General features: G+C 40.7%; 1 protein-coding gene across 1 annotated transcript in view; it reads right to left on the reverse strand.

The window, feature by feature from the left end:
• LOC119172871 (homeotic protein ultrabithorax) overlaps nt 1-14,168 on the reverse strand; it is a 502,883-nt gene that overhangs the window by 407,717 nt on the left and 80,998 nt on the right. Inside the window, exon 2 of the transcript XR_012894980.1 lies at nt 7,550-7,624. The gene's annotated coding sequence lies outside the window, so the exon portion shown is untranslated. The remainder of the gene's footprint in view (nt 1-7,549; nt 7,625-14,168) is intronic.

Below are 14,168 nucleotides of genomic sequence, written 5' to 3' on the forward strand. Positions count from 1 at the left end.
TTTGTGCCCAAGTTAGACCAAAAAAGGATTACAGATCCCGAACTGCGAATTTCGAACAATTATACAGCTTAACAGCAGATTGAAAACACGTTAGGGAAGGTATGAAAGCCTCATATTTGTCCATCACAAAAATCTATAAATACAGTTTTTTTACGTCTAACGGCTACCTTATGAGTAAATGCAAGCTGTCATGAGCTTTCTTGATAGGCTACTTAAATGTACTACTCGCGTTTAGCACGAGCGAAAACCATCTTTTTCTTTGTCTCTCTGTCTTCCTCATCTTTTCTATCGTTCTCTTCCATCCCTTCATCTCTTTCTCCATTTCTGTCTCTTTCACTGAGTCACTCGTACTCGTTTTCCAACCCTTTCGAGTTATTCCACCCCACGCCAGATAAATCGGCACACTTGCGGATAAATTCCGGCACACTTCCTCTTCTACTTCCGGATAAATCGGAAGTAGAAGAGGAAAAAGAGGACCAAGAAAGCACGTGCCCTCCGAGCTATTGCTTCTCCATGGTTATGCTAGCTTCTGTACAAGACACGCAGTTTTTACAAGCTAATACAACCCTCTGTTAAAGGCGAAATAGAAAGAAATTTTAGTCTTAGTTCCCCAGTATGCAGTCTGTTGTCCATGACCTGCCCTTTCAGTGATGCCATTAACATTTAGCCGAATACCGAGCTAGAGCGACGTAGAGAAGACGAAGCTTGCTCATGCCTGCCAGCGCACTAAGCTACAGAGCTCCATGGGCCTCCCCAGACAATTATTTTAATTGACCCAAACATCGTATGTTTTGATTTGACGACTCATTCCACGCAATAGTATTGCGTGCACACTTATCTCGCTCTGTCGTGAACACAATTTCAGTGATGTCATCGCTTTAGGTGGAGTAATTTATCCAGGTATTCGAAAATATAAGAACGTAAAACACGCGATCTTGATACATTTAACTGGGGTGTTTCAATATAGTCGCCATTTTAAACGTGGAAGAATTTCATTGCAGTTTCAAGTGGAGTGTTGTATCATCGACAATCACCAGCACCCTTATTTTGTATAATCATATTGTTCATGGCCTGGACACTTTCTTTTGCCTTTGATGACTTGAGTAGAACATGGGGATCCGTGAAAGAAAGTACACACAGTAAATGAAATGAACTTTTACAATAGTCACTGTGAAACTTCCTGAGATAGACATCTCACTCTGAAATCGTTGATGCAGTGGTCACGCAGTTTTCAACTATATAGTTTCTGTCAAAACGAGCGCTGTTTAAACGAGCTGCCACGCTTGGTAAAATCATTTCATTATATAAAAGGTAGGTACATCATTCATTTACAAGGTAAGACTCATAAAAATGCGAATGTTTCTACTTCGTACGTCTTATTCAGTGGAATCGACGTAGCAGACGGTAGCTATAGGGCCGTGACCCCTGCAAAGTAAGCCAGAAGCTATTGCTTTGCTGAGGGCACTCGACACAGAGGCTCTCGGTCTCCGTCTTGCGATGGCAGGCAATATCGAATACGTGACTGAGCGGAAGAGTAAATTGGTGCCCGCTCGCCTTCATTGACGGTGCCTTGGAAAGGCGCACGTACTGAAAGCGAGCATTCACTCGTTTCCTCCCGGAGTGGAGGTGTTCTGTCAAATGTGCGCAACGGTGCCTCACGTCGCAAAGATGTGTCGTCCATTGATTCGCTAATACAGAGACGGATTGTACTCCTCGTGCGCTGATGGTACGGGAGTTGTCAGTTTCGTCGCTTTATTTGCCTCTGCCAACATTGTGTGATTTGCTATTGAATCTCATAGCTACATGTCCACCCGAAGCTGAACATCTGGAGTTACTAGGAAATTTAAGTTTGTCCATACACTTCTTGACCATTCAAGTTTTTTTTTTTTTGGTTAACGTGATGGGCAGCGAATTCGGTAGTAATCCCTGATGAGTTAGAGCCTAACCAAAGAGACAAAAAGCTAATATTACAATGACTTAGACCAGTCACTTGATTTATGGTATAAAGCACTGCGACTTGGATAGTCATTACCTCACAGGACACTTATAGTTATAACAAAACTTGAAATTCGGCGAGATGATGCACATATATAGGAAGTTTTTAGCGCAAAAAACAAGACATTAAAAAAAACAGCACCCTTGCTGTCTCCTGTTCCTGTGAATATGTTGTGTTGTTTGCTCAGAATTCTCGAGATTTATAGTTTTGTTTGGATGAGAACACTGCCGTGAACAAAAGCTATTGGAAAGGTATTATAGTTGCACGTAATTCATAAAGTGTCAATACGAGCTCAGCCCCCGCTATAAACGTCTCTGGCAACACCCACAAACGTAAAGTGTAAGTACTCTGCCAACGAACTGCGATTCTCATTCTTTGGGTAATAAAGTTAGGTCGTGTTTCAACTTTTCGGTACATAGTAGCGATGTTGTGTTACAAAATCTTTGTAACATACTGGAATAGTTATTGAGCGCAATGCAGAATACTCATGAAAAATTGCACCAATTTCTTGGGTGTTTCAAGGTATGTTCATTTACTCTGTGTTTTTACCCAGATGAAACTAATTCTGATATAAAACTACACAGACTTTGTTTTTTTTTTTGTTTTTTATGCTCAGGACTTCAAGGCCATTAACCAGCACACCATGAGATAAGCAAGAGTATTGAGCCTGCTTGGAGACGAATGCGCCAGGTTGGACTGATGGGCTTCAAAGGACGGCTCACCTTCATCTGCTGTCAACGCTGAAACTAAGGCACGTACCTGATGCCAAGAGAGAGCCGAAAATTACACATTTACGACAGTGTTTACCATTATGAACAATGATGAAGTCAAGAGAATATTCCAGATTAAGGTGTTACTGTTGCTCATCCTCATCATGATCTCAGCTTGACAGGTCACGTGTTTGGACGTGAGCTCTCAAGCTGCACAATGTTTTGGCGCTCTGACTGATGGTCATCATGATGAATGATAGCTCTGATATTGCCATGAATCGACACTTTTCAACCACCCACTTATTGCGCAATCCACATGTTCAGAGGACCGGTGTGATTCAACGCTTTTGCCACGTGATATTACACCTGTTACCGCTACACCTTGCCTGACATGATTACTTCATGGTGTCCTTTTTTCCAGAGTTGTTCGAAGCCATGGTGTGGCATTGTTGCAGAATGCTTGACTGCCACGCAGAATACCTGAACTCAGTTCTGCCTCTTACTCCTAGTGGAAATCAGATTTTTACTGAATTTATTAAGCTCACACGATTTCTATCAACACACGCCATCAGAAAATTACGAAGAAGCACAACCGCCATGGAAGCATACTCCGCTGTGCCTGTCGGATCCAGATGTGTTATCGGAGTGCTGCCGCACCCCCACATCGTACATGGTTGTGAGCGGGTCAGCAGGAGGCAAAAATGGATTGAGCCTCGTAGCCGCAGAAAGGGGGGGGGGGGGGGGGGGGGTGCCAGAAAAGAGTATAAGGAGCGCGCAGGACCCGAATCGTGGGCTCTACCTAAGAGCAAATGGCTCGACGAGAGGCAGCACGTCCCCCTTTATCCCCTTTCCTCCCTAGCTCTTCTAAACCCACGAAGTGATGCCAACACAAGCGACACCCTTGATCTCGCACAGACAGGAAAAGGCGGTCCGGCCTGCTCCCATCGGTTTTCATTAGGGCCGATCCCGCGGGAATGCCTTCCTCTCCCTTCTCCTCCTGCTCAGCTTGCTCTGCATTCGTCCCCCGTAGCCAAGTAGAGGACACGGCATCCTCTTTCACGAAATGAGACGCACAAAGAAGGGTGAGCCTGTGGCATTTGAATAAGGGAACAACGGCCTGGTTCGCAGACCACGTCCAACAGAGAACGCGCGGTGCATACAATTAGAATATTCACGAATATATATATATATATATATATATATAGCTGCTCTGCCTGAGACTGTGGTGAATGCAGCAAGGCGTTCTCTCGTTATATGGGAAGACGCATTTTCGTTCTCCAAGCAGTTGCGAAATCAAGCGTATAGGACAAGGGTATATATATTTTTTATCAAGCAGGCTTTAGAAGTCGCGAAAAAGTAATAAATTCAGAATAACGAAACATCATGAACCACAGACGCTGCCTAGTAGCAATTAATATAACATATGCCCCCATGATTTAGTATGAATGCTGAAAGTTTGTAATTCGTGCGTGTGTGACAGCAGAGAAGCTTGTTAAATATTCCATTGGAAAGTTGTCATTGGCTGCAGAAAACATCACGCCGAAATGGTTTACCGAGAATATTTTATTTTACGTTCATAAAGTAAGTCGCTGTAGTACAAATCATGGTGTGAAATGTTGTCGGACTCGAGGTTGCCAAATGATGCTCTCATTATTCGCCACTCCGAGGCCTTTGATCAGGTAGAAAGTGACTCTACAATGCATGCACCGAATGATAAACTGCAGGCATGCGGAAGAAGGACTTGACATTTAAGACCCCATCATAACCTAGCAGTTGTATCAGAGTGTACATTGCAATTGCATAGCTCGAAATCTATTGGGAAATAAATACTCACTTTTGTAAATTTGAAGCTTCATTTTAGACCCCAGTGCATAGAGATTGCTAATGAATTTCATATCGCAAATGCTGAATTCTCCTCCAAAAGAAAATACACAGTAGTGAATTTACGGCTCAATATCCGACCATGGAGTATCTACGTAGACTATCTGTCAGCTTTCACATTGTGAATAATCTATTGTGCAGAATAGGAAATATCTACTGTAGTCGCGATTGTTGAGCATGGTGACTGCAAGTTGGCATTTAGGCGCTAAAAGTGCGCTTTATAATTGAAAGGTAGTTTTATATTGTAAGCGATCACCGTGCGACTGTTTTCATGTCTGTGGTATTGGTAGATACTCTAGTTTCATAACCCGAACAGTTTCAAATTGAAGCAAGAACGGTGTTCTGTTGTGCTTTTGATAAAAGTCATCAAATAATAATAATAATAATAATAATAATAATAATAATAATAATAATAATAATAATAATAATAATAATAATAATGGTTGAACCTTTACGTCACAAACCCACGATATGTTCGTGAGAGACGTCGTATTGGTGCATACTTGGGCCATCTGGAGTTCTTCAACATTCTCTGTCATCGCATAGTACACGGGCCTCTGGCATTTCGTCCTCATGTAAATGCGATTGCCGCGTTTTATACTGAACCCGCGCGCTTCGGAACAGCAGCCGAGGGCTGTAACCAATATACACCACCGCGATCGTCAAAAGAGGAAAACAGCCGTTTCACACGATTTCAAAAAAAGTTGATGATGATACCTAGGACCACAAAACACACAAGAACTAGACTAGACTAGCGCTCGTATTTGTCTATATCTCTTTTTTTTTGTATTTTCTGAGTTCCGCGTTCCTAAGTATCATAATGAATGAGTACATAATTGCGCAACGTTCTGCCCTTCTAAACTAAATAACTTGAATATATTAGGGCTTGAATTTCTCCGTCATATAAAACTTGGCTTGCATAGATGGCCGATTGTCAATGACAGAATACACTGCTTCGAGATAAGCAGCAAACGTATGCGTATACGCACCGTATAAAGTTCGAGAACACAGCAGTAGTAACACAACAAAAAATATCAATGGCAGGAAGAACAAGCGCTCAGTTTTTTAGAAATACGAGAGCATCATTTTGCTTCTATGTTGGCATATATCGAACTAGAACACTGGCGTGTGACGTGCTATGATTAGGATGAATGTGTGAAATCAAGAGGAAAAAGATGAGAACGCCTAAACAAGATAAACTATTGTTTCGACTGATGCCCTTCTCAATCTTCATATATATGTAGTTGAACAATTTTGAAATCTGGGCATTAATGACGTTGAAGGCATCGGTACTTTTTCATAAGGGGAAAATGTCTGCCACTCATTTATTCATTTTATTAGGAAGGTTCCTTCAAAATTTGAAGTCAAATTCAATTTTATCATTCATCCTAACGTATGTTGTTCATTGAACTGCAGTTGTCTGTGGGATCGGCCCAATGTCTGAGTGACATAAATTTCAATATAGTTCTGCATGAGCACAATGGCAAAGTAATCACTCTCTGACGCTTTTCGACGTTACCAAACCAGCGAATAATGAAGCCATGTGAAGTCGCTTCAACTTTCAGGTATTGGCAAAATTTAGTATGCCCTCCCCATGAAGCAGATATTTATTGCCTGTCGAGGCTCCAAATTATTTGCTCATTGGCAGTACATTGACAACATTTCCGTGAGAGATATGTTTGTGTGATGTTTATTTACTCTGTACCCCCATTGTTTTTTGCCTCATTATTATTATTATTATTATTATTATTATTATTATTATTATTATTATTATTATTATTATTATTATTATAGGAATATGTTTATGATTATATTATTGCCTTGCTATGCTTTGCGATTCGGTTATAGATTTTCACAGTGCTTCGTGGTTTTGTTATCTTCAATTTTCATTCCTTTGACATTGATACAGCCGGTTCCATTGCCTGAGTTACAATTTCCTAGGTGTCAGAGGCAGCACGTGGCTTGGAACAACATAGAAATTCTCACAAAACCAATAAATTTACTTTGAACAAAAATATTTTTTACAATAGCTCTTCTCACTTTTTAATGTTGGGAGGTGGACTTCTCTCGTTAAGGGATGTCAGTACTTTTAATATCCTTGCACGAATGTTGGAACACTTTGCACCAGCCAGTGAGAATAAGCGCACCGCATCACAAAAAGCTATCGCAAAGGTTAATTTAAAATTGGCAGGCAAAGTGGGATGTCACACTTGTTGTAGCAATAACAACGTAAATGTTATTAGGTTTTTGCTCATGTATAGTAGCTGCTTATCGATGACGCAGCTTGAGAGGGATTAATACTATAAATAGAAGTGCACAATTTATTTTTACCAGAAAATAAGGGCTTCTTTCATGCATGAAGATTAATTCTGACTTTTGAAAGAAGCATAACCACGTGTCATGTAAATGCTTATTAGCTGTAGAACTATACTGAGTATTAACCAAAGCATTAAGAAAAGCATGACAAGACCAGAAAGCAATGAAGTTTCTTACACAAAAACACCGTAAATTCCTACGTGCCATTCCGTGCTGCTGAGAAAAAGCTGCATAGCTAAAATAAGAAGCTTATATTTGAGCAGTACCAAACATCTATTAGGTAATAGAAATATTTTGTTACGCTTATATGCTTCTGATTTTGTCCAAAACAAAAAGCGTCCCTGCACAGGCAACCAGCATGCAGAATAATAAAAGCCGTGATAAACGCATAGGTTGTTTCCAAATACCTTGCTTCAAATTATCACACTTGTTTGTAATTCACAACCTTAAACACACACGTTTTCGTAAACTGCCCCTACATAGTTCACGCTAACTTGTCGTGCCGACAAGCGTTTTTGCTTTTTTTTTTTGCGTCCTTTTCTGCAACTCCATCAGTCATTCGTGGCTAACTGCTAATATATTATTTAGCTAAGGTTGCAGCCGGAAGGTCTAATCTATGCGGTGAATAAAATGACAGCGGTCTTACCTTGTCCAGGCTGCCACTGCACACGTTGTGCGGGGGAAAGGGGGCCTGGGGTACCATTGTAATCCTGGAGGTGCACTGTAAAGAATGCAGAAAAGTTAGCAAATTCATCATATACCACTGCCATTTCGCCCCTAAAATGAGTACTTAATTCTTAAGTAAAAAAAAAAATCCCGCCATTCTATTTCAGCTCGTAAGAAAAAAAGTCGACGTCACAAGCCTTCTTTTTTCGTGTGTGTGTGTGTACATCAAGAAAAATTGAATGATAACTGAATTCAATTGACTGAAAAAAGTGGCGCTATCGTATGACACTTTATGAAGCAGCTTTCCTGTCCGGCAGATATATCACGAGACTCGTTCAAGTTCTACATTGTGTACAGTGACCTAGAGCATCAAGGAACACTCTCAATAAAACTGACGCTATATTGGCGAGAAAATAAAAATTGGCATGAAGTTAGTGAAACAGGTGCCCAACGCTTAGGTCATCGTTCACGTACAGCTTATTCACTTACCGGCAAATGTCCTGGTGGCCCCGAGCTTACTGTCATTTGTCTGCCATCGCAAGGAAGAGCATTTTCGCTCCACACAAACAAACAAAACTTCACAGCCTTCCATCCCCGCTAGGCGTTCGCGCGTTGAACTCGAAAGCACCAGGAATTCGGTTTGATAAGTCGAATTAGAAACGAGTGGCATTTAGGCACGATCGTGCCTGACTAAGCTGTCCCGTGATATTCGGGTAGGTCTATGGGTTGTATCTTTTAGTTGCCAAAGTGAGCGGCCTTGAAAAAAAAAAAACGTATTCGTGGCACGTAAATGGGCTGTCGACAACGACGTGCTCGGCCCATTGGAGGATACGTCAATCATTGTTCTCTTTCCTCGACAGCCAATTGGAAGGCACTACCACCGGATGCACGGGGTAAGGAGGGCCCCCAACGACACTGACGAATGGCCAACCAAACGCCAAGTGCACCACCAAAGCACGTCGAGAAAGAAGAGACAGCAAGGCCCGAAAAGCTGCAGACAGCGTGAGTTTTATTGCCGCTCTAGTGGAGCTGCTGAAAGAAAAACTCACAACACGGCTTCTGCTTGGCGGGAAGTGGGTTTTCTGTTGCAATGTGTCTCCGCAGCTTTTCGTGGGACCATATTTTGCAACGAGATAGTTTTTTACTGATTGCTATTTATTTTGTTTTCATTATTTATTGGCTTGTGTGCATATGGTGCTGTGGTCCTGCTATCGTTGGGCCAGACGCATGGGGGCGCGGCTAGCAGGAATGCCCCAAATTAGAGGAATATGCAGAAACACTCAAGATGAAGAGAAAACGCAGCTGCTCCGTAATCTTATCTAAAGAAAGTCCTGTTTTGTTGTGGATTAATGTATACACGCAAACTAAATAGAAGCTATGCTCTAAACTATGAGATAAGGAGAATAATGGTCCATGTATAATCGAAACGTGATAACATCAGTCCTGAACGGAGTTGGTCAATGGAGTGATTCGCGAATGGACCTTTTATGCCTTTTTGCCAAATTCAAAAAAAACATCGTGTTGCAGATAGGCGAAGTGGTATAGACGAAGCACATTAATGCAAAGATGGTCACAAAACAGTGCGCCACTCGACTCCTGAAGGAACATTTTATGTAGAGATTGTGAGTGTTTGAAAGGCTGTTTTGAAATGCAAAAATAGACACAGAAACATGGGAGTGAACGAACAAGTAACCGCGTGCTCTTTATTATTTTTCAACACCCTTGAGTTAAACGTCGCTAAAGGCCGTACCAAGAAAAAAAAACCTTACGAGGATCATGTACATATACAGTATAACAGATAGTGAACGAAACCGGTAATCACCAAATTATACAGATGTGGAATAAAAATGTTGGCAATATTACCTTGCAGTGAAACAGTGTTATCGCGAATTACGGAGTTCTCCTACTAGAACCGACTAACAAGGGAAGCCGTAAGCGAATGAAAAAAGGAAGAAAATCAACCATTTGCATATTAGTGTAGTAAAAAGATAAAAAAAGAACAGAAATACTTCTGCACGTATGTAGCTTTAGCTATTTATAATGCTCAGTTTTTCTGCATGAACATCAATTTTCGTAAAAAAAAAAGACTCAATAGACAACCTCACGTTTGCCTATGAGGAAATACTGAAGTACCCGTAGTGCACGTCTTATGTAAAATTTGATGCATTGGTGCAAAGCGATCATTTCTTATAAGTTATCAATATCAGGGGTATTGGGATGTAACTTTACAAGGGCATTTAAGCCAATATTTGTGTACCAAGTATAATTGTTACTCGACGCCTATATATGTATCTGCAGAAGATGGTCAGTGCGAGCCTCGGAAGTGTTTAAATATATATATATATATATATATATATATATATATATATATATATATATAAATATATATATATATATATATATATATATATATATATATATATATATATATATATATATATATATATATATATAATGTTTCGCCATTTTAAACGTCCTAATTTTTTATAATATTTTGTAAAGCGTGTTCCTAAGTAATTTTCGTATCCGAAAACTTTATTATACGTCTGTGCTCTTTCCCAAAGAGCCCAGTGTTTTTTTTTAATGTTTTTTGGCGTGTGCGATTTTTTATTTGGGCAAAAATGCGAAACGCAATGTGCACATAATACGTCTGAGGAGAGCGTCACATACGGATCGCCAGAGACGAATATTTTTGTCAAGTACGTCTCTGAAACAAAGCATAACAAATATGTTTTGTAAATTTCATGTGCGCTATTTTGTGACATCGGAAAATCACAGAGCACTGATAAGTGATGCGTCGCAGAACAAGGGACCAATATTGATTCGCGCATCACGATTTGTCTCCGGCTGCAGGGCTCCCGAGTCAGTATATAGATTGCATTGCACTTTTAGAATTTCTCGAAACCCAAATTAGCTTCTTTATTACACAGGATAGAGCCTCCATAAAACGAATTACTGCAGATGTTAGTTTTTATTAACGCTCTGGCGTTCAGGTTACCAATGTCTGCTCTCTCCGTTCTTGGGTGCATACACGCCTCTCATGTCAAGACAGGCCAGAATAATACTATAATGCATATTGTTTATCACAAAACTCGTCCCTGACACCGACTTCCGATGTGCCCCAAAATGCGAAAAAAAAAATATGTATTTACACATGATGTGGCTCAGTGGTTAACACCTCGCTTTCTCGACCTACATCTAAAGAACGTTCCCCGTAAAAAGTGGACTAAATAAAATGCCGAGAACGCACCACGTTTGCTGTCTGAAAAGGGCAAGTACGAGCAGCAATTCGGCAGCAAATTACATCACGCGAACACTGCAACACTTACGCGCTATAATAACGGTGTATTCTCATCCGCCTTTTTTATGAAAGGCTCATACCAAATAACTGCCGCTAGTTGCTTCCCTAATTTTCCCAAGAATTGTTGGAAATAATAGTTGGCATGTACATTTCCACACCATCACCACATTTTTAAATAGAGATCCCGGCTATTTAGCGCAGTGTTAAATAATACCACAATTAAAGTTATAAACACGAGCTTCAAGTATACTCTGTAGATAACAATGCTACACCAAGATATTGCCAAGTTTTTTCATAACTCACAACATGGCCACTTCTGCAGAATCAATCAAGTTTTTAAATACTGAGTATAAGTTCTGTCAAAATTGCGCTGTTCATAATGAGTTTTATGGGTCAAAAATTAATTACCCGAGTGAGATGATCTATCACGTTATGTCAATGTTTTTTGCAGTGAGAGAATGCTACGAATTGTCTACTGAACGGTGTCTATGTGTGTGTGTGGGGGGGGGGGGGAGCGCTGGAGTGATTTCCAGAAGAATTAAAAAAGTTGAAATGAGAGTAGCACATTCTTCGTAGGGCTGAAATAAAGCAAATATAGTGCAAACGCACCATGTGACATGGTTGAGGTATGGCTTACATTCGTATTGCGCCGAAGGTCAACTTTGACCACTTTTTTTTATAGCCTGTAGAACGTCAATGGTTGATCCGCCAAATATTATGTGATCTTACTACGTGTTGCTCGATGAAGTTAAACATATCTGAGCGAATTCACCAAGAAAGTTCAAAAGCAGCCTGGAAAGCCGAAATTACCCGACACGGCAACTTAACGATGAAGATGCGCAGCTGAGCTAGAGGAAGCAGGTTCGATTCCGGAACAGACATTGTCGTGGGCACGAAACACAAGAACAGTGATGTGTGTAAAATTGACAGCATACTAAGGAGATTGTCCTGGTCAAAAAGCATCGAAAGTCGTATACACGCTGCTTGTTTCATAAGTAAGGTACACATATGACCCGCAAAGCACCAAAATTCATATATTTAATGCAAGAAGAAATGCGCAGCACACAATGGGTCCACAGGATCCCAAGCTTAATATTTTTTTCTGAATGTTGCTAAGAAAAGCTTAACTTAGATTTATATATATTATCGAGTACTGCATATATCAAAGGCAGTGGAATAAATGTTTGGCGCATTATTCGTCTAGTTATCAAAGTTTATTTTGCTATCATTTTCATTTATGAGTACTTTAGGGCAGCTCTAGGAGCTCTGATAACTCGGCTTAGTATACTGGCTTTCATTCAGTAGATTTGTACGTCTTTCTAACTATCGTTTTGAGCTTGAGCCAAGGACGAGCAGACTTATTCTTTTATTTTGAAGGATTTTCTATCCCTCGGTGCACTACTTCTTCAAAAATCAAGTAAGCGTATCTTATGTAGTAAAAAAAAAATGTCATAATGAAGGTGCTGAAACGAAAACCATCCTTTCGATATCAGCCCCTTCTGTCTGCAGATATAACTCACTTGCGGCTGCCTTTTCGTCAATACATATATATGATGAACACATTTAAGCACATCATATACATTATTTCACTGACTTTCAAAAGTATATTCTCTGACACTTTTCCCACATCATCGGATCATCGGCAGTTTGTGTTAACGCCATAACTCTTCTAAACTTTTGATTGATTGATATGTTGGGTTTACCGCCCCAGATCCGCCATATGATTATGAGAGACGCCGTACTGGATGGCTTCGGAAATTTCGACCACCTGGGGTTCAATAACGTGCACCCAAATGTGAGCACACGGGCTTGCAGCAGTTTTCCTTCCATCGAAAACGCCGCCGCCGCGGCCAGTGATCGATCTCGCGACCTGCGGATTGGCAGCCGAGTACCTTAGCCACTAGACCACCACGGCGGGGCCCTCCTAATTTTTATGGCACTGATTACACACTTGTAGAGGAGAGTTATTGAGATTTTCTGTAGAAAATACACTACACAAACTACAACACACAAACTACACATAAGTACGCACTTCATCATCGTCAAATATACATATTACTTCATGACTTCACAAACCGTAATTTTTTCAACGACACATATACAGCAGATTGAGAAGACGAAATGCTTATGTGACAGTGCATATTGAGATGAAAAAGGGCAAGAACATAGGGAACGCAGAAGAGTTCACAAAACTACGCCCAGTTTCTTACCCTGTACATGGGGAAGGGAATAAGGGAGTAAAAGAGAGACACGTCTCACAACACACAGTGCTTCGCATCTCAGGTGGTCGCTCAACTGCGCTGCCTTCGTGCACTACAGAAAAGACCATGGCTTTTGGGGCTGATGAGACGTGAAAATGATGAACATTTCTATGATACGGCAACCTTGAAATGGTACAGCTGTACACAAAAACGCCGCTTGTCATAAGGACGGAAAGTCCATCGGTTCACTTACGAAGGTTACAACTGGTATATTTAACGGTGGAATCAGAGTCATCGATGGCAGAAATGTACGACGTGTGCCACTGCTGATGCCCATATGCACTTGTTTAAAAACTCAGCTGAGTTATGCATCCAGTTTCCAAATCGAATGTGCTCAGCAGTAAATACTTGCACAATACACAAGACTTCCGTGCTCTATACCGGCTTTGCAATGTTTCCTTCTCCACTGAGTATTTGATAATAACTGTGCTATAATTGCGTTCAAATTCCGTCCTTGTAATTGTCCCTTTTTGTTGCATCGTGGCATATTTCCTTACTTCAGAGCTCAGGAGGCGGCCACATATACCGAAAGGTGAAGCAACCAATAGAACCTAATTCAATTCAATTTTATTCACAACACACAAAAAACGTTAAAATGAAAGCACAATTTTTTTTTCAATAGAACACTTCACCTTATAGCATAGGGACCCATGTGGAAGCGTAATCAGGGCTGTCATCTTTTTTTACTACATTTGCTATTTAAATTAGCGACTGCATACTGTGTGCACCTAGCCGTTCAGCAGTTCAGCAGGGTTTATTGTTCATTTCGGATAGGCAAACAAAAACATGCATTTATGCAATACGTACAGGCAATACAGTGTTTTGCGTGAAATCTGGTAGATTCCTCATCAAGGAGTACGAACTGGTTAATGAGAGCCAGGTATTTAGGTTCACTGCTCACATTGTAGTCTGCAATAGATAATGATGGCATCGCACCATGCTGCCGAACACGCGACATTGTGCTTTTAGGCGTGTTATGATGACAACGTCTTTTTTGAAGGCTCATCCTGTGAAGTGCCATGACTTCAAAAAATTAA

Source organism: Rhipicephalus microplus, chromosome 4, assembly GCF_043290135.1.
Source record: "Rhipicephalus microplus isolate Deutch F79 chromosome 4, USDA_Rmic, whole genome shotgun sequence".
Taxonomy (NCBI): Eukaryota; Metazoa; Arthropoda; class Arachnida; order Ixodida; family Ixodidae; genus Rhipicephalus; species Rhipicephalus microplus.